This window comes from Cololabis saira, chromosome 14, assembly GCF_033807715.1.
Source record: "Cololabis saira isolate AMF1-May2022 chromosome 14, fColSai1.1, whole genome shotgun sequence".
In the NCBI taxonomy this organism is placed as follows: Eukaryota; Metazoa; Chordata; class Actinopteri; order Beloniformes; family Belonidae; genus Cololabis; species Cololabis saira.
This window is the reverse complement of record NC_084600.1, coordinates 47058422-47076401: the sequence shown is the minus strand read 5'-3', so window position 1 is coordinate 47076401 and position 17980 is coordinate 47058422. Positions and strand designations below refer to the sequence as shown.

The window sequence follows — 17980 nt, the reverse complement described above, 5'->3', positions numbered from 1 at the left end:
GGCAGTAAAAGCTCCTGCAGCACATCAGACCCTCATTAGCGAGTGAACGTCCACTGGCTCCACGGCGTCTCCAGCCTCCACGTTCATGTACTTCTATATTTAGAGCTATCACTTCTCATCCACTTCACATCGCTGGCTGAGCGGCTAACGCGCCGCGACCGGCTCAACGCTCCTCATGGAAGCAGCAGAGGAACCACGGAGATAAACATTTACACCAGTCCAATATGTGCAACGACCGGCTCAACGCTCCTCATGGAAGCAGCAGAGGAACCAGGAGATAAACATTTACACCAGTCCAATATGTGCAGCGATGTCCAGGCAGAGACTCGTTCATGGAGACTAACGCCATGTTTCCACGTATCAAAAACGGTGGTGTTTTCATGCGTTTTGTTCGTTGGTTTACACGAAAACGAAGCTCAAAGTCTCCAAAAACCATCATTTCTGAAAACTCTGGCCAAAGTGGAGATTTTTAAAAACTCCGTCTTCACGTTCAAACTTCAAACTTATGACTTACAAGTATTAGGGCCAAACTAAGACAAAATTAAATTGGAAATTACGACAATAAAGTCATAATAATTTCTCTACGTTTACAAGCAAACGTGAAGACGGAGGTTTTAAAAATCTCCACTTTGGCCGGAGTTTTCAGGAATGATGGTTTTTGGAGACTTTGAGCTTCGTTTTCGTGTAAACGAACGGAGAAAACGCATGAAAACACCAGCGTTTGGTGAGGTGATGAAGTTATGAAGTGACTAGATAATGAGGTGATGAAGGGATGAGGTGGTGAGTGGATGAGAGGATGAGGTGTCTCTTTCTTCAGCAGCTCGTCCTCAGAATCGTTACATAACTGCAGCTCGTTATTCTCTTCTTCTCTTCTTCTCTTCTTCTCTTCTTCTCTTCTTCTTCTTCTCTTCAACTAACGACGTCAGAATCAGTCGACTGTAAATCCTGGATCTTTTACATCAGAGAAAGAGTCTCCGGTTACGTAAGACTATGAATGAATGAATGAATGAATGAATGAATGAATGAATGAATGAATAAGAAGGAGAGAGAGAGAGAGCAGGTTTGGAGCTGATTCTTCCTGCTGTTTATTTACAACCCCCCCCATTACCCAGAATCCCCGGCCAGCAGGAAACGAACCAGTGAAAGAGGAAGAGGAGCCAGCGGGAGGAAGAGGATCTGATCCTGAAATAATGTGTTTCTTTAAATAACCGACGGAGCAGCCGCCGCGGGGGAAACATGAAAACATGAAACAGAACAAACAAGCTAGTTCTGCCTCAGAAAACAGAAACTTAAACCCCAACGTAGCGTTAAACACAAACACAGGGATAAAGGTGATATTCTGGAAACCTTTACAGGGAGTATGTGCTCAAAAAGTGATGTTTATTAACTAAAATATTAATGAAACACAGACAATTAAAGCTGCAAGCAGCGATGAACGGACCCTCGCGCGTGCAATTTTTACAAATTATGGTCAAGGACTCAAAACCAAATCCAATGACACCACCATGACTCTTTATGTCAAACTATTCAGAAGTTATAGCAGAAAGTGGGAACTATCAGATATGGACCAATCAGAAGAAGGGTGGTCTCGCTTTTTGGCGTCTAGCGTCGCCACGGTAACACTTTTGAAAGAGAAAAGTAATGCGTGTAGTCGCAGGATGGAGACGCACATTTTGATGTATAACACACTTGGGTGCACGTTACGGTTCGGGCCGCATTAACGGCAGAAGAAATGGCATAAATTGCGCCAAAATTACACGATTAATTCAAAATGTTCAAAATGGCCAACTTCCTGTTGGCTTTCGGCCATGGCTCCAAGAGACTTTTGTTTAAGTTGCGACATGATACAGGTGTGTAGCGATTTTCGTGCATGTACGTCAAACCGTATTGTGGGGCTTGAGGCACAAAGTTTTCTAGGGGGCGCTGTTGAGCCGTTAGGCCACGCCCATTAATGCAAACCATTAAATATCACATTTATCACCAGGGCTGGATTGGTGCAAAATTTGGTGACTTTTGGGGCACGTTTAGGGGGAAAAAAGGATCATTTCATCGGAAAAATTAAATTTAAAAAAACAAGGAAAAGGAAAAAAGAAATTCCTACAGATGCAATAGGACCTTCACACTGTAAGTGCTTGGGCCCTAATAATGAATCCCGGGTAATTCAACAAAAGTAACAAATCAAACAGGTAAAACCTGCAGCCTCAGAGTCTCTCCACCTCCTCACCTGCCCAGGTCCTGCTAACAGGAGCTAATGATGCTAACCTGCTTCAACTCTCCCTGATTAGTTAGTTAGTTAGTTAGTTAGTTAGTTAGTTAGTTAGTTAGTTAGTTAGTTAGTTAGTTAGTTAGTTAGTTAGTTAGTTAGTTAGTTAGTTAGTTAGTTAGTTAGTTAGTGTATTTGTCCACAAGTGGAGATTTGTCTTTAGTCTCATAATACAAAAACAACAGTAACAAAGCACTGATCCAACCACAACAACCATCCAGGGCAACTGAAAACAGAGTGAGCTAACCCTGCTAACAGATACACCTGTAAACAAAGATAGGCAAACATTTGAATGATATAAACGCACAAAAGCATGTTCATGTGGAGAAAGGGCTCAGTGGAACGGGAGAGGAGCAGCTTCTCTACTAGACGTCCTCAGACCTGAGCGTTCCCGCGTGTTTGGACGTTCATCACCTTCTAGATGTTTTCTTTACGGACGTTTGCGTCTTGAAAGCGTCACACACTCATACCCACACACATACATACACATAGCCACATAGACATATACACACACACACACTCACGCACACATACACATATACAGTATATATATTCATACATGCACACATACACACACTTAGCCACACATACATATACACGCACACACACACATAGTCATATACATACACACACACACACATATACACACACACATAGTCATATACATACACACACACACATATACACACACACATAGTCATATACATACACACACACACACACACACACACACACACACACACACACACACACACACACACACACACACACACACACACACACACACACACACACACACGCATGATCATATACATACACGCATACACACACATAGACATACACACTGGCTTGTTCACCTGCATGCTTGATCTGTAGTTTTTGGGGTTAGTTAGCGGTAGCGATAGCTTAGCTCAGACTGCGATCAGATCTCAAGATTTGGGTCAATTGCTGTTCATGTTTTGGTTGGCTCCGTGCCGGTTTCGTGGTTTGTTTGTGGTTTTTGTTGCAGATTTCCAGTGATTGACGTGAGGCCTCTGTGTGTTCTTGCTTCCTGGATTAGCAGTGGATGTCACCCCCACCCCCCCCCCCCCAAAAAAAAAACAAAAACACTGGGTTTATATGTGTATGCGTATGTATGCGTAAATATGTATATATATTAAATATAGTAAAAATGCTTTAGGTTTTTACCGGCATGGTATCAATCATTAATATGTGTGCAGACAAGGTAAAAAAAATTAAAAAAGAAAGCGTCACATGGTTCTTTCAGAGCGGGAAGGTCACACGTTTACGTAAGAGTCAAATATGCGTCCGTCGGTCGCCGCTGGGCCTTGCTGGCGGGTTGTGCCCCCCCCCCCTCCTCGTTCACTATAGTTACAGTTCAGGTAGAGCATTGTTCTGACTGTTGCATAGACACAGTTACACAGACATACACACAGTTTCAGGGACTGATAATCCAGTATTCTAGTCCTGGTTCAGTTTCAGGGACCGGGACTGGTTGCTGTTTGTGTCTCTGCCTGTTCCAGTTTCTGTCTGTTTGTTTTCTCTCTTGGAGATTCCAAAGGCTTGTTTTCCTGTTGTGTTTTCTGTTTCTCTCATTTCAGATTTGCAGCTTCCTATTCCTCCTGCACCAGCAGGACATTCCAGTCTCAGATTCCCTCCACCATGACCAGCCCACGGACCAACGTGTACAGAAACGTCCTTGTTCTGCGTCTCAGCCTCTGCACGTGAAAGATTCCTGTGATGTCGTCACCTCCAGATTAGCTCAGCGAAGCTTCTATTAATAGATTCTGCTGATGACGTCACTTCAGCATCCGCTGCTTCACCACAGATTTTTTATTCACACACTCTCACACACATGTGAATTGTTCTCCTGGAGAATCTATTAAAAGCTTATGGAGCCAATGAACATAAATACATTAGACAGGAATACACACATGCACTTACACTAGACTACCACTTAACATTACAACATATCACATTACAAACACTTAACATGAAACATTTTGTGATCCCGGAGTGTACATTTATATAAATGAGCTTAACAAATGTTTCTTTAACTGCCGTTTGAATCTGGAGATGGACTGATACTTTTTAAGGCTTAATCATTCAACTCGTTCCAGTCAGATCTGTGTTTCCCCGACACAAAACACTCAAGCTTGTTCCCACAAGTTTACATTTTTTCCCTATAATAAGGTGTTTATGTCTAGTTTTGTGGGAGTGCAGGGGACCAACGGAGATTGGGATGAGCTGAGTTAGTCTGGGATTCAAACCTGATATTTTGTACAAGCATTATGGAAGTAGTTCTATTCTTTAAGGCCAAGAATACCATAGTACCATAGTAAGAATACCATAGTGGGCAAACAGAATTAAATTCAGTCCAGGAGACGGCAGACTCTGCAGACTCTGATTCAGCCGAGACCAACTTTTGGGGAACGAAGGAAAACCTAATTTTGCTTTAAACATGTTAACGATGCGTTGCTACTTCTGTTATTTATCATACAAAATACATAAATGAGGTCCAAGTGTTGTGTCCTGAAGCTCAACGGATGATTGTGTTCAATCGTTCATGCAAACCATCAACTAAAGAAAGACGAAGATGCTGCATTAAGTTACTAATTGTGTGGTGTAGACCAGTGGTCTCCAATTTTTTATTTTTTCGAAAATGATGTTTTATTTTGAAAAGTGACCGTAATCTCACTTGACGCACGTCAAGGCCGCGACACCACACGTCACGTGATACATCCTGCTGAATTTAATCCCAAGCTAGCAAAATGAGCAAAAAACTAACTTCTTTAGAAAATTTCTTTGCGAAGGGGAAACGGTCCAATGAAGAGACAAAAGAGGAACCTGCACCCGCTGGAAAAGGGAAAGCTGCCTTTAACAGGCAGTATCAAGAAACATATTTAAAATGTAGATTTATCACCACGGGCGATTCCCACGCACCAAAACCCGCTGTGCGTGATATGCGGTGACCGGCTCTCTAATGAGGCGACGAAACCTTCAAAAATGGTTCGCCATCGGAGAGCAATAGCTGGCAGGGAATATGTCAAAAATCATAAAGATTGTGCACTTGGTGACAAGTTTTTGATATTTGGCATGGTGTTAGTTATGGACATAAGGCTTTCAAACACCACCGCAAACAAATGGTGACGCCCCCTAGTGGCCGGTTTGCAGAAAATTCAAAATGGCTCCCGCCGAAAAGACCAAAGGTCATATCTGATATCTCAGCTTCTCTTAGTCCTAGATTGTTGTATGGTCATTTTCTCTACTTTTTTGGTGCTAGGAATTCAATTCTGAGATAAATGTCCTATTTCAAGGTCACGTCGAAGGTCAAATTTAATTTTCAAGGTCATTTTTTGCCCAAACTCCATATCTCTAGAATTAAGTCACATAGAAAGATTAAATAGGGCTCTAGACCCATATTTTCACCCCCAAGGAATGCAGTTTTCTGTTTATTGGACAGGTCACTATCACTGTAGTATCAATAATCTCATTGGGTGAGAACAGTGGCTTCATTCATTTGTTCGTTTATTCGTTCGTTCGTCCATCCGTCCGTCCGTTCATTCATTCAGGCTTAAGATGAACAGAACCTCAGAACTAAGTCACAGTGAAATAGGATTTTATTAAAATAACACACAAAAAACATCAGCTGTGCAAATTTAAACTCACTAACACCTACAATGCTGCCTCTATCTCCTCGTTTATTGATTCATTTAGAATGTTCTGCAAACTGGCCACTAGGGGGCCGTCCCAATTTGTTTGTGGTGGTTTTTGAAAACCTAATGTCCATAACTAACACCATGCCAAATATCAAAAACTTGTCACCAAGTGCACGATTTTCATGAATTCCCTTCCATCTACAAGCACTCCAGGGTAAAAGACAAGCCTTTGGAGTATTTTCAAAGGAAAAAACGTGACCATGAAGGGCAGAAGCAGTTACTGATGGCCAACACGTCTACGAATGCGAGTGCACTGAGAGCATCATATTTGGTGGCTAACCGTTTTGCTAAGGCCAAGAAGCCATTCACTATTGGTGGAGACCTTATTCTACCCGCCGCCACAGACATCTGCTATGAACTTCTAGGAGAGGCTGCTGTTAAAAAGATTTCCTCTTTCAGCGAGCATCGTCACTCGGCGCATTGAAGAAAAAGCAGAGGACATTGAGACACAGCTGTTGGAGAGAATTAATAATTCCCCGTGGTATGCTCTCCAGGTTGACGAGTCAACAGATATTGACAACAAGGCACTACTTCTTGTTTATGTGTGATATCTTTATCAGGAGGATACGCATGAAGATATGTTGTGTGCACTATCATTGTCAACTAAAACTACAGCTGCAGAACTACTACGAAGAAGAAAAATTAAAAAAGAAAAGAGAAGAAAATAAGAGAAGAGATAACAGAAAGTGGAGAAACGTAGCGACAATCTGGAGAAAAGTTGGTGGAAGTTCGGCAGATTAACCGGCAGCTGAGGAGAAGTTATGATGCAAACTTCAAGATGATGATGAATGGGGCAAAATAACATCCTTTTTCTCTCGAATATATTGTTATAATCATTTGTTTCAGATGTACTGTCATTATTTTCTGTATAAAAATTGAATTTGGTGTTGAAAAAGTCTTTTTTAAACTTGGGTCTTGAAAAAGAGGGTCGTCTTATAATCAGGTCGTCTTATATTCGGGGCAATACGGTATAAGTCAGGAAAACTAAACTGAACTACTAAACTGCTCGGATCAAGGAGGTTGCACCTGATTGCGAGTCTACGCATTGTTTCATTCACAGGGAAATGGATGGCCAAACAATGCCACAGGAGCTGAGCGGCGTACTGAACGATGTGGCCAAAGTCATTAACCACATTAAAGCACACGCCCTTAATTCACGCCTGTTTGAACAGCGTTGTGAAGAGATGGATGCGGACCACAAAACGCCTTCTCTTATACACGGAGATAAGATGGTTATCCCGAGGGAGGTCGCTGGCCAGAGTATTTGAATTACGAGAGTCGCTGCAGAGATTTCTCTCTGAAAGAGTCACCGCTGGCGCCACACTTCACCGATGAGGAATGGATCACAAAACTGGCTTACTTGTGCAACATATTCAACCTGCTCAATGAACTGAACTTGTCACTTCAAGGGAAAATGACAACTGTCTTCAAGTTAGCAGATAAAGATTCAAAGCCAAACTGGATTTGTGGGGACGGCGTGTGAGCAGAGGTGCATTTGGCATGTTTCATACACTGGCGGGGATTTTGGATGAGAATGAGCCTGCGCCTTCGTTCTCCCATACCCCTTTTACACCAAGCTGGTTCCAGGGCTGGTTCTGGGCTAGAGCCAGACTTAGCACCAGTTCTTTGGTTTTACACAGCCTAAGCGCAGGCTCCTGGCTCTCAAAACTGGTGCTACTGTAGCACCAGTTTTGAGCTGGGCCAGGTCTAGAACCGCTTTACGTCGGGGGTTGGGGGCGGGGCTGGGGACGGTGTAACTGAACAACCAAAGCAGAATAAACAACGGAGCGTGGAAGACGACGGTTAAGTTAGCAGACTCTTTTATTATTACATCCATTTATTTAATAATGGATGTAAAACAGAAGCAGCAGTGGTCTACGGTACAATCCATCAACAGTAACGTCGGCGGGCTCCGTGCACGCTGATGGAGCGGCAGCCTCGTCCGAGCCCGCGGGGAAGCATTCCAGCCCTGGGACACTTGGACGCGAGGCTGCCGCTGCATCGGCAGGTTCCCGGCCCGCGGGGACGCCTCCCAGCCCGCGGCTCTGGTTCCGCGTTACACCAACGCAGAGCCTACGGCGTAGGTTACATAACCTACGCCGTAGGCTCTGCATTGGTGTACGCGGCAACGCGCGCCGTACGCCGTAATTTCTTAACAGGCGTAGCTACAACTGATAGATTTCATTTATTAAACCAACATTTATCTTCCTAAATGATTTATTTCATCCAGCGTAATTCTCAACAGAGCTGCAGTCTTCTCCCCCGGGAAGACGGCGCAGGTTGAGCCGTAAGGAGCTGCTGCCCCGGGGCTGCCGGCTCTCCAGTCAAATTTCTTAACAGGCGTTATTTGGATAAACTGAGCCCAGGTTGGGGATTTAAAGGTTACTTTTAAGCCTGAAAAAATATTAAAACTTAAAGGAGCTTGAGACCGGATTGTGGCAGGATTTATGAAAAGAATTTGTATACGTTTGAAGTTTTCTAGTAATAATGTCAGATGAAGCGTTCCAAACCCAAAAGAATGATTCCTCTAGTGTATCTCTCCTTTGCCTTGAACAGGCTGTTGCTGCAAAATGTGCTGCAATTCGGTCCTGAATTTCCCGCGCTGTCCTGTGGATGTGATGTCACATGACGCTGCATGCACGTTCTCCCCGTTCTCCCGTGCCGGCTTCACTGTTGGCTGCAGTACCCCCAACAGCCGTCGTGGTGAAGGGTGGCGCTAGAGAGTCTCATTTCTTAAAAGGAGCCTCATGCTCCTTTAAACGTCTTGTCAAGACATCAACTCTGCCGTTGTTCTGGATGAAAGTCATGACAGCCACAACGGCACTGAAAACCCTGTTGCCATTTCCGACATCGTATCTGTGTGAAGCCGGGTTTTCTGCAGTGACGGCAACCAAAACCAAACGACGGAGCAGACTGGACCTAATAGCAAACTTGGGGTATCGTTGTCTCCCATAACCCCAGGATGGGACCGTCTCGTTGCAGCAAAACAAGCTCAGGGCTCCCACATTTTCATGTGCTGTGTCTTATTTTGAAGGTATGTTTAAACATTAGCATAGCGACTTGAGCATGTTGCATTGTGTTGGGGTAGTAACGATGTTGCTCATGTGATGTTCTGTTGTTGGTGTGACGTTACGAGGACACCGCTAATAAAGTTGCACAAGATTACATAGTGGATTTACGTTAATTATTATTATTATTATTATTATTATTATTATTATTATTATTATTATTATTATTATTAGGGCCCGAGCACCGACAGTGCGAAGGCCCTATTGTATCTGTAGGAATTGTTCTCATTCTCATTTTTCTTCCGACTAAATGAGGGCCTTTTTTCCCCCTAAACGTGCCCCAAAAGTCACCAAATTTTGCACCAATCCAGACCTGGTGAAAAATGTGATATTTAATGGTTTGCATTAATGGGCGTGGCCTAATGGCTCAACAGCGCCCCCTAGAAAACTTTGTGCCTCAAGCCCCACAATACGGTTTGACGTACATGCACAAAAATCGGTACACACCTGTATCATGTCACAACTTAAAGAAAAGTCTCTTGGCGCCATGGCCCAAACCCAACAGGAAGTCTGCCATTTTGAATTAATTGTGTAATTTTGGCGCAATTTATGCCATTCCTTCGGCAGTTTAAACGGCCCCAACCGTAACGTGCACCCAGGTGTGTTATACATCAAAATGTGCGTCTTCATCCTCATCACTTTTCTCTTTCAAAAGCGTTACCGTGGCGACGCTACACGCCAAAAAACACGCCACCCCTTCTTCTGATTGGTCCATATTTGATAGTTCCTACTTTCTGTCATAACTTTTGAATGGTTTGATATAAAGAGTCATGGTGGAGTCATCAGACTCAGTGTTGAGTCCTTGATCTTTATTGGTGGAAATTGCACGCGCAAGGGCCCGTTCATCGCTGCTTGCAGCTTTAATTATTATTATTATTATAGAGAAAATACCACAGTTTTTAATGCCGATCTTGTCATTTTATTGAGTTTTTATCAACTACAGCTTTAGATTGGGCCGTGAAAATATTGTCAGACATTAAACCGGTCCACGGTTCAGAAAAGGTTGGGCATCGCTGGTGTAGACCATCACCATCACCGGAGCATCACCAGAGCAGATCACTGCACTCATCTCTCCACTCACCTACAGCCTGACGGCATATTTAACGCATTAACAACAACAGTAGGACATTGTTATGGTCATAGTGACCAGTGGACCAATCAGAGGCCGGCAAACGGCCTGCAGCATCTTCCTGCTTAAAGACAACACGCTGTCGGGGGGAAGCTCCACCGGTGGGAGGAAGAGGGGAAGGAGGGATGACGAGAAAGGCTGGCACCTCTTATCAAGGAGATAGATAGGGGGGGGGGGTTATGGGATGTCAGAGGTAAATATTTACTCACAGCCGATCCCTGACAGGAGGAAGAGGAGGAAGAGGAGGAGGAAGAGGAGGATTCAGCGTTTCCTCCGGAGGAAGAATCTTCCGTCATGACCAGAGAGAGAGAAGCTCCTCACAGGGAGGATGGAGAGATGGAGAGATGGAGGGATGGAGATGGAGGGGGGACCGGCATGGATGCAGGGCGAGCGACCGGGGAGGAGAGAGAGAGGGAGGAAGCTGATTGGCTGGTTGTGGAGGTGGGAGGGGCCGGCTCGGCCAATCAGGAGGGAGATGAGCGGAGCGAGGGAGAGATGGCAACAAAAGGAGAGAAGGATTCTCTCTCTCTCCCTCTCTCTCTTTAAGGATAATTAATAGATCTGACTATTATGAACCAACAAATAATCTCTGTATTAAATATAATACTCAAATTCCATGACATAGTAGAGCAGAAAAGTGTTTTATTTTTGTTTTTTTCCTTCTTTTCTCCTTTTTTTTCTTTTTTTCTAATTTTTCTTCTTTTTTTCCTTTTTCTTTCCCTTTTTTCTTCTTTTATTCTCAGCCCAGCACATTACCAACCTCTTTTTTACATTTGTATGTTACTTGTTCTGTTTTATACTGTGCTGAAAAAGAAAAGTCCTTATATCAGGAAACACATCCCAGAAAACCAGAGGAAACAAGAGGAAGAGGAAAAGGAAGAGGAAGAGGAAGAGGAAGAGGAAGAGGAAGATGAAGAGGGAGAGGAAGAAGAAGAGGAAGAGGAAGAGGAACCTCCACTCGGTCCAAATCAAATATATTTACATGTTTCTTTCTGCAGAGTTGAAAATATGACTGTGAATCCTTCAGAAAACTCCACCAGCTCAGTTATTACAGGGTTATAATAGCTGTTTGTTCTTAAATACAGTTCTGACGATCATGATATAATATCTGTCTGAATTGATTCAAATCCAGGGAATCCGGGGGATTTACAGCGACGTGATCATGATCTGATTCCTCAACAGCCCAGAGAACCACGTGCTCCAGGGATTACTGTGGAAAACATTCAGAAGCAGAACAACACTGAGCTAAACGTACAAAGTCCACTGGTGTCGGTACCGGAGGGGGAGACGTGTGCACGGAAAACCACGGGTGGAACGTTAATCTGGGGAATCTGAGGTCTAGATATTCTGCTCTGGACCGTCCAGACTGTTATCAGCAACAGGTCAGAACTGACGGCCCAAAAGTGGTTGGAGTTAGGGTTAGGGGTTGGAGTTAGGGTTAGAGGTTGGAGTTAGGGTTAGGGGTTGGAGTTATGGTTAGGGGTTGGAGTTAGGGTTAGAGGTTGGAGTTAGGGTTAGGGGTTGGAGTTATGGTTAGGGGTTGGAGTTAGGGTTAGAGGTTGGAGTTAGGGTTAGAGGTTGGAGTTAGGGTTAGAGGTTAAGGTTAGAGGTTGGAGTTAGGGTTAGAGGTTGGAGTTAGGGTTAGAGGTTAAGGTTAGAGGTTGGAGTTAGGGTTAGAGGTTAAGGTTAGGGGTTGGAGTTAGGGTTAGAGGTTAAGGTTAGAGGTTGGAGTTAGGGTTAGAGGTTAAGGTTAGGGGTTGGAGTTAGGGTTAGAGGTTGGAGTTAGGGTTAGGGGTTGGAGTTAAGGTTAGGGGTTGGAGTTAGGGTTAGAGGTTGGAGTTAGGGTTAGGGGTTGGAGTTAGGGTTAGGGGTTAAGGTTACAGGTTGGAGTTAGGGTTAGGGGTTGGAGTTAGGGTTAGAGGTTGGAGTTAGGGTTAGGGGTTGGAGTTAGGGTTAGGGGTTAAGGTTACAGGTTGGAGTTAGGGTTAGGGGTTGGAGTTAGGGTTAGAGGTTGGAGTTAGGGTTAGAGGTTAGGGGTTTGAGTTAGGGTTAGGGGTTGGAGTTAGGGGTTGGAGTTAGGGTTAGCGGTTGGAGTTAGGGTTAGAGGTTGGAGTTAGGGTTAGAGGTTGGAGTTAGGGTTAGAGGTTGGAGTTAGGGTTAGAGGTTGGAGTTAGGGTTAGAGGTTGGAGTTAGGGTTAGGGGTTGGAGTTAGGGTTAGGGGTTGGAGTTAGGGTTAGAGGTTGGAGTTAGGGTTAGAGGTTGGAGTTAGGGTTAGGGGTTGGAGTTAGGGTTAGAGGTTGGAGTTAGGGTTAGGGGTTGGAGTTAAGGTTAGAGGTTGGAGTTAGAGGTTGGAGTTAGGGTTAGAGGTTGGAGTTAGGGTTAGGGGTTGGAGTTAGGGTTAGAGGTTGGAGTTAGGGTTAGGGGTTGGAGTTAGGGTTAGGGGTTGGAGTTAGGGTTAGGGGTTGGAGTTAGGGTTAGAGGTTGGAGTTAGGGTTAGAGGTTGGAGTTAGGGTTAGAGGTTGGAGTTAGGGTTAGGGGTTGGAGTTAGGGTTAGAGGTTGGAGTTAGGGTTAGAGGTTGGAGTTAGGGGTTGGAGTTAGGGTTAGAGGTTGGAGTTAGGGTTAGGGGTTGGAGTTAGGGGTTGGAGTTAGGGTTAGAGGTTGGAGTTAGGGTTAGAGGTTGGAGTTAGGGTTAGAGGTTGGAGTTAGGGTTAGAGGTTGGAGTTAGGGGTTGGAGTTAGGGTTAGAGGTTGGAGTTAGGGTTAGGGGTTGGAGTTAGGGGTTGGAGTTAGGGGTTGGAGTTAGGGTTAGAGGTTGGAGTTAGGGTTAGAGGTTGGAGTTAGGGTTAGGGGTTGGAGTTAGAGGTTGGAGTTAGGGGTTAGGGTTAGGGATTGGAGTTAGGAGTTGGAGTTAGGGTTAGAGGTTAAGGTCAGGGGTTAGAGGTTAGAACTAGGGTTAGGAGTTGGAGTTAGGGGTTGGAACTAGGGTTAGGTGTTGGAACTAGGGTTAGGGGTTGGAACTAGGGGTTAGGGTTAGAAAATAAACCAGTCCTCCCAAAGGAGAGCCAGACTGTCCATCCGACTGTTAGCTACTTACTGTAGTTTCTCTTCTGTCCTTAGGCTTATTGAGTTATGAATTGTTTTTAGTTCTTCTTCCTTCTTACTTTCCCTTACATCCCTTACATGTTTTTGTTTTACGTCCAAACCACCAAAAACTACTATGTACAAGTAGGGAGTGATCTTTTCAACAAACGTAGAGGGGGAAATATCCGTTTTTGTAAATACCCGGCTATGTGGAAACGTGGCCTAAACAAAGTATCAGCTAGCGCTCTGTGGGGTTTTGCACCGTGGCAAAATGGAGTGACGGAGAAGTCCGAAGGTTCACGACGGCGTCACGGCAACGCCGTCACGGCAACGCCGTCACGGCAACGGAGTAGGCTCTGTGTTGGTTTAACGCAGAACCTTAAATCATTTTAGAGTTTTCTCGAGCGGCGTAGATAAAGGATCAAACATTAGGGATGTGTCTTTGTAAGAGTTTTGGCATCTACAGTTTCTGCAGATACTAAAACCTTTGAGTGAACGATCAACCCTAACAATACGGATGTTTAAACTGGTCTCATCATTGAAGATGATGGGAGGAGCTTCAGGAACAAGACAAGAGAGAGAGAGAAGAAGAGAGAGAACTTCTCTCTGCAATGTAACTGATTTTTTTTATATATGTATAATAATAATATTTGCAGATGATTCCAATTTGTTTTGCTCTGGTACGAATTTAAGGGAACTTTTGTGTTGTGTAGAAAGGGAGCTGGAAAATCTCAAGACTTGGTTTGATGTCAATAAATTATCTTTAAATATTAAGAAAATTAAATTCATGTTTTTTGGGAATCAAAACGAAAGTGATGGTAATATTAAATTGAAAATATGTAATGTTGATATTGAAAGGTTTTTGAGACTAAATTCCTTGGAGTTTGTCATCGACCAAAAGTTAACATGGAAACAACACATTGAATATATTAAAGGGAAAATATCAAAATCACTCGCAATCCTGAAAAAATCCAGAAATGTACTGAATTCCAAGGCCTTGCATTTGATTTACTACTCATTGATTGTTCCCTCTTTATCTTACTGTGTGGAATTGTGGGGATCCACCTTTAAAACCACCTTAAATTCAATAATAAAACTGCAAAAACGAGCCATACGTATCATCAATAAGGCTGATTACTATAAGCTCAGCTTTTTCTAAATTCTCATGTTATAAAATTTAATGATTCGTTTTATTATAAAATCGTGCAAATTATGTTCAGAGCAAAATCAAAACTTAATAAACTTCATTCATTCATTCATTCATTCATTCATTAATTCATTCATTCATTCATTCATTCATTCATTCATTCATTCATTCATTCAACTTTACGGTCTAGTTTCTAAACAGCTTTGTAAAGGATATTTCTTGTTACAGAGACGATGATTACAACATACGATGTGTCCGTTGTGAAGGACACGTTCTTATCCAGCTAGCTTGAAATGCTAAATAAGTGAAGCAGGAAACTCTTACCGATCCATTCTGCAGCGAAACGTCTGGACGTCAATGAGAGAAGATTCTTCTGGTCCTGATTCAGTTTCCCTGAAAGAACGAAGAAGAAGGTGGAATTAGAAAATAGTGCAAAACAATGAGCTTTTGCATTTTAAAACAGATGTATTTACAACATTTCCTTTCCGATCCTCTGCAACGAACCGTGGAGGTTTGTGGTGGTTGGAATCAGTTTGGTTCTTCTAGCATTTTAGCATTCTTTAGTATTCTTTAGCATTTATACATAAAGTTTACCAGAAAGAAGGAAACACTTTATTTTTGATGGAACGTCCTGATAACAGTTTCTGTTTCTGCACAAACAGGAAGTTTAACCTGCAGAGAGGAAGATGAAGATGAAGAGGGGAGGAAGATGAAGATGAAGAGGGGAGGAAGATGAAGATGGGAGGAAGATGAAGATTTTGTTTCCGAAGGAAAAGGAAATGTATTTTAAATCACTAATTGATTCTTCTAATCAAAAGGCGATTAAGACTGTGAATATTTGCTCCTCTACAAAGTTTTTATATAATAAACTTCTGTTCTCTGTTCCACCTGATACTATTACCGGTACGTGGTGATCGTTATACTATACAGGTCTCAGAAAATTAGAATGTTGTGATAAAGTTCTTTATTTTCTGTAATGCAATAAAAAAAAAAAACGTCATCCATTCTGGATTCATTACAAATCAACTGAAATATTGCAAGCCTTTTATTATTTTAATATTGCTGATCATGGCTAACAGCTTAAGAAAACTAAAATATCCTATATCAAAAAATTAGAATATTCTGGGAATCTTAATCTTAAACTGTAAACTATAATCAGCAATATTAAAATAATACTTTATCACAATATTCGTATTTTCTGAGACAGTCATGTATGTATTGTGGTATTTGTCAATAAAGTTTTATTAAAAAACAAAAGCAAAGCGGTTTTGATCGTGACGTCGCTCCGCCACGTCACAGACCTCGTGGCGCAACGGTAGCGCGTCTGACTCCAGATCAGAAGGTTGCGTGTTCAAATCACGTCGGGGTCAAAATTATGATCATTAAATCAAACTCTTTAGTTTAGTAGAATCTGGAGAATATTAGCGGGATTGATTTATTTCTGTTCAATCTGGTTTCCTTTATGAAGAACTTTAAAACAAGTCAGTTAGATCAAAGTTAAATAAAAACATCAGAAAAATAAAAGAAATGATGACAAAAACAAAAATAACAGAAATATGGACACAATATGAAAAACTGAAAGATCTGAATATTGACTGAACATTTATTTATTTATTTATTTATTCATTTATTTTGGAGGGCGGGGGATTTAAAGGTTTTTGCTATACAATTGCATCCAAACTTTTAGATTTAATTGTATGCATCAACAAAACAATAAAAAACAGTTGATCACAACAAAAAATAAATAAAAATAAAACAAATAATAAAAATGTGATAAAATCAGGTCAGATTATATAAAACACAACCACTTCTTTTTCTTATTTCTATAATTTTCATGCTAGTTTTTGGACCGTGACACTGGAACAATCAGAGTTCTGTTCTAAATTCCTGCTTCTTTTACAGACGTGTCTGTGACACAAATATAGAAACATCTCAGAGCAGGAAAAGTGGATTCTCTCTGCTTTTAGTTCCTTTTAGTTCCTTTTAGTTCCTTTTAGTTCCTCCCCGCAGATCTAATGAATAACCCTGGAAAGTCCTGGTTCCCACGGGTGCTGCAGTAAATCACAGCAGACACCACCAGCACCTCTGGGTGCTGCAGTAAATCACAGCAGACACCACCAGCACCTCTGGGTGCTGCAGTAAATCACACGAGCACCTCTGGGTGCTGCTGGGACCCGGAGATCCGGGTTTACAGACGTTTTCCTCAGAGCAGGACGATGCATTTCACTACTTGATTGATTGATTGATTGATTGATTGATTGATTGATTGATTGATTGATTGATTGATTGATTGATTGATTGATTGATTGATTGATTGATTGATTGATTGATTGATTGATTGATTGATTGAAACCTTTATTGTCTCCTCTGGGGAGAATGAGTTGCCAAACAGCTCATGAAACCAACCAATCACGTGCAATAACGATAATATCAGTTACTGCTGTAACAAGTAATAATAATCATGTTTGTCTCACTCTGCTGCACCAATCACTTTTGTATTTTTTATATAATTTTTTGTATAATTTGTTTTGTATAACTGTATATATGTTATTTTATTCAGAGCTGTCATTTTCCACCTCAAACTGCTGCACCTTAGATGTTTAATTGTATATATATGTCAGCAAGTACCACATTTGTTAATTTTCTGCCTAAAGAGCGAAATAACCAGAGTCAAATTCCTTGCTGGACGATGTTGGAACCTGAAACCAATAAAGATCATTCTGATTCTGATTCTGATTCTGATGACATTTAAAAAGAGGAAGACAAACAGAAAAACAGAGTCTACAAGGCAACAATTAATATAAATATAAAGTCCTGCTGGTCCAACAAACACCAAGGGCTAGTTGTTTGTTAAAGTGCAACATGTGCAGATAAAAGTCAGATAAAAGTCAGACAAAAGTCAGATAAAAGTCAGATAAAAGTCAGATAAAAGTCAGATAAAAGTCAGATAAAAGTCAGATAAAAGTCAGATAAAAGTCAGATAAAAGTCAGATAAAAGTCAGATAAAAGTCAGATAAGAGTCAGATAAAAGTCAGATAAGAGTCAGATAAGAGTCAGATAAGAGTCAGATAAGAGTCAGATAAGAGTCAGATAAGAGTCAGATAAGAGTCAGATAAGAGTCCAAGTCAAGTTAACCTTAAACTAATGTACCTGTTTCCTTGAGTTTTCAATATTCCCACAGAAAAGTCCAGTTTTCTTAAGCCTTAGTTATCCAGTACTTAGTTATCCAGTATTTAGTTATCCAGTATTTAGTTATCCAGTATTTATTTGTCCAGTATTTAGTTATCTAGTATTTAGTTATCCAGTATTTAGTTATCCAGTATTTAATTATCCAGTATTTAATTATCCAGTATTTAATTATCCAGTATTTAATTATCCAGTATTTAGTTATCCAGTATTTAGTTATCCAGTATTTAGTTATCCAGTATTTAGTTATCCAGTATTTAGTTATCCAGTATTTATTTGTCCAGTATTTAGTTATCTAGTATTTAGTTATCCAGTATTTATTTGTCCAGTATTTAGTTATCTAGTATTTAGTTATCCAGTATTTAGTTATCCAGTATTTATTTGTCC

At 41.7% G+C, this 17980-nt stretch overlaps 1 protein-coding gene and 1 non-coding gene across 3 annotated transcripts in view; one reads left to right on the top strand and one right to left on the bottom strand.

Annotated features, from left to right (window-relative positions):
• Positions 1 to 10509, bottom strand: part of LOC133459424 (tripartite motif-containing protein 3-like) — a 39598-nt gene extending 29089 nt beyond the window's left edge. For both annotated transcript variants that reach the window (XM_061739325.1, XM_061739326.1), the window contains exon 1: positions 10389 to 10509. The gene's annotated coding sequence lies outside the window, so the exon portion shown is untranslated. The remainder of the gene's footprint in view (positions 1 to 10388) is intronic.
• Positions 10510 to 15705: 5196 nt separating this feature from the next.
• On the top strand, positions 15706 to 15777 carry trnaw-cca (transfer RNA tryptophan (anticodon CCA)). Its single transcript has one exon. It is a non-coding gene; the product is annotated as a tRNA-Trp (tRNA).
• The last annotated feature ends 2203 nt before the right edge of the window (positions 15778 to 17980 follow it).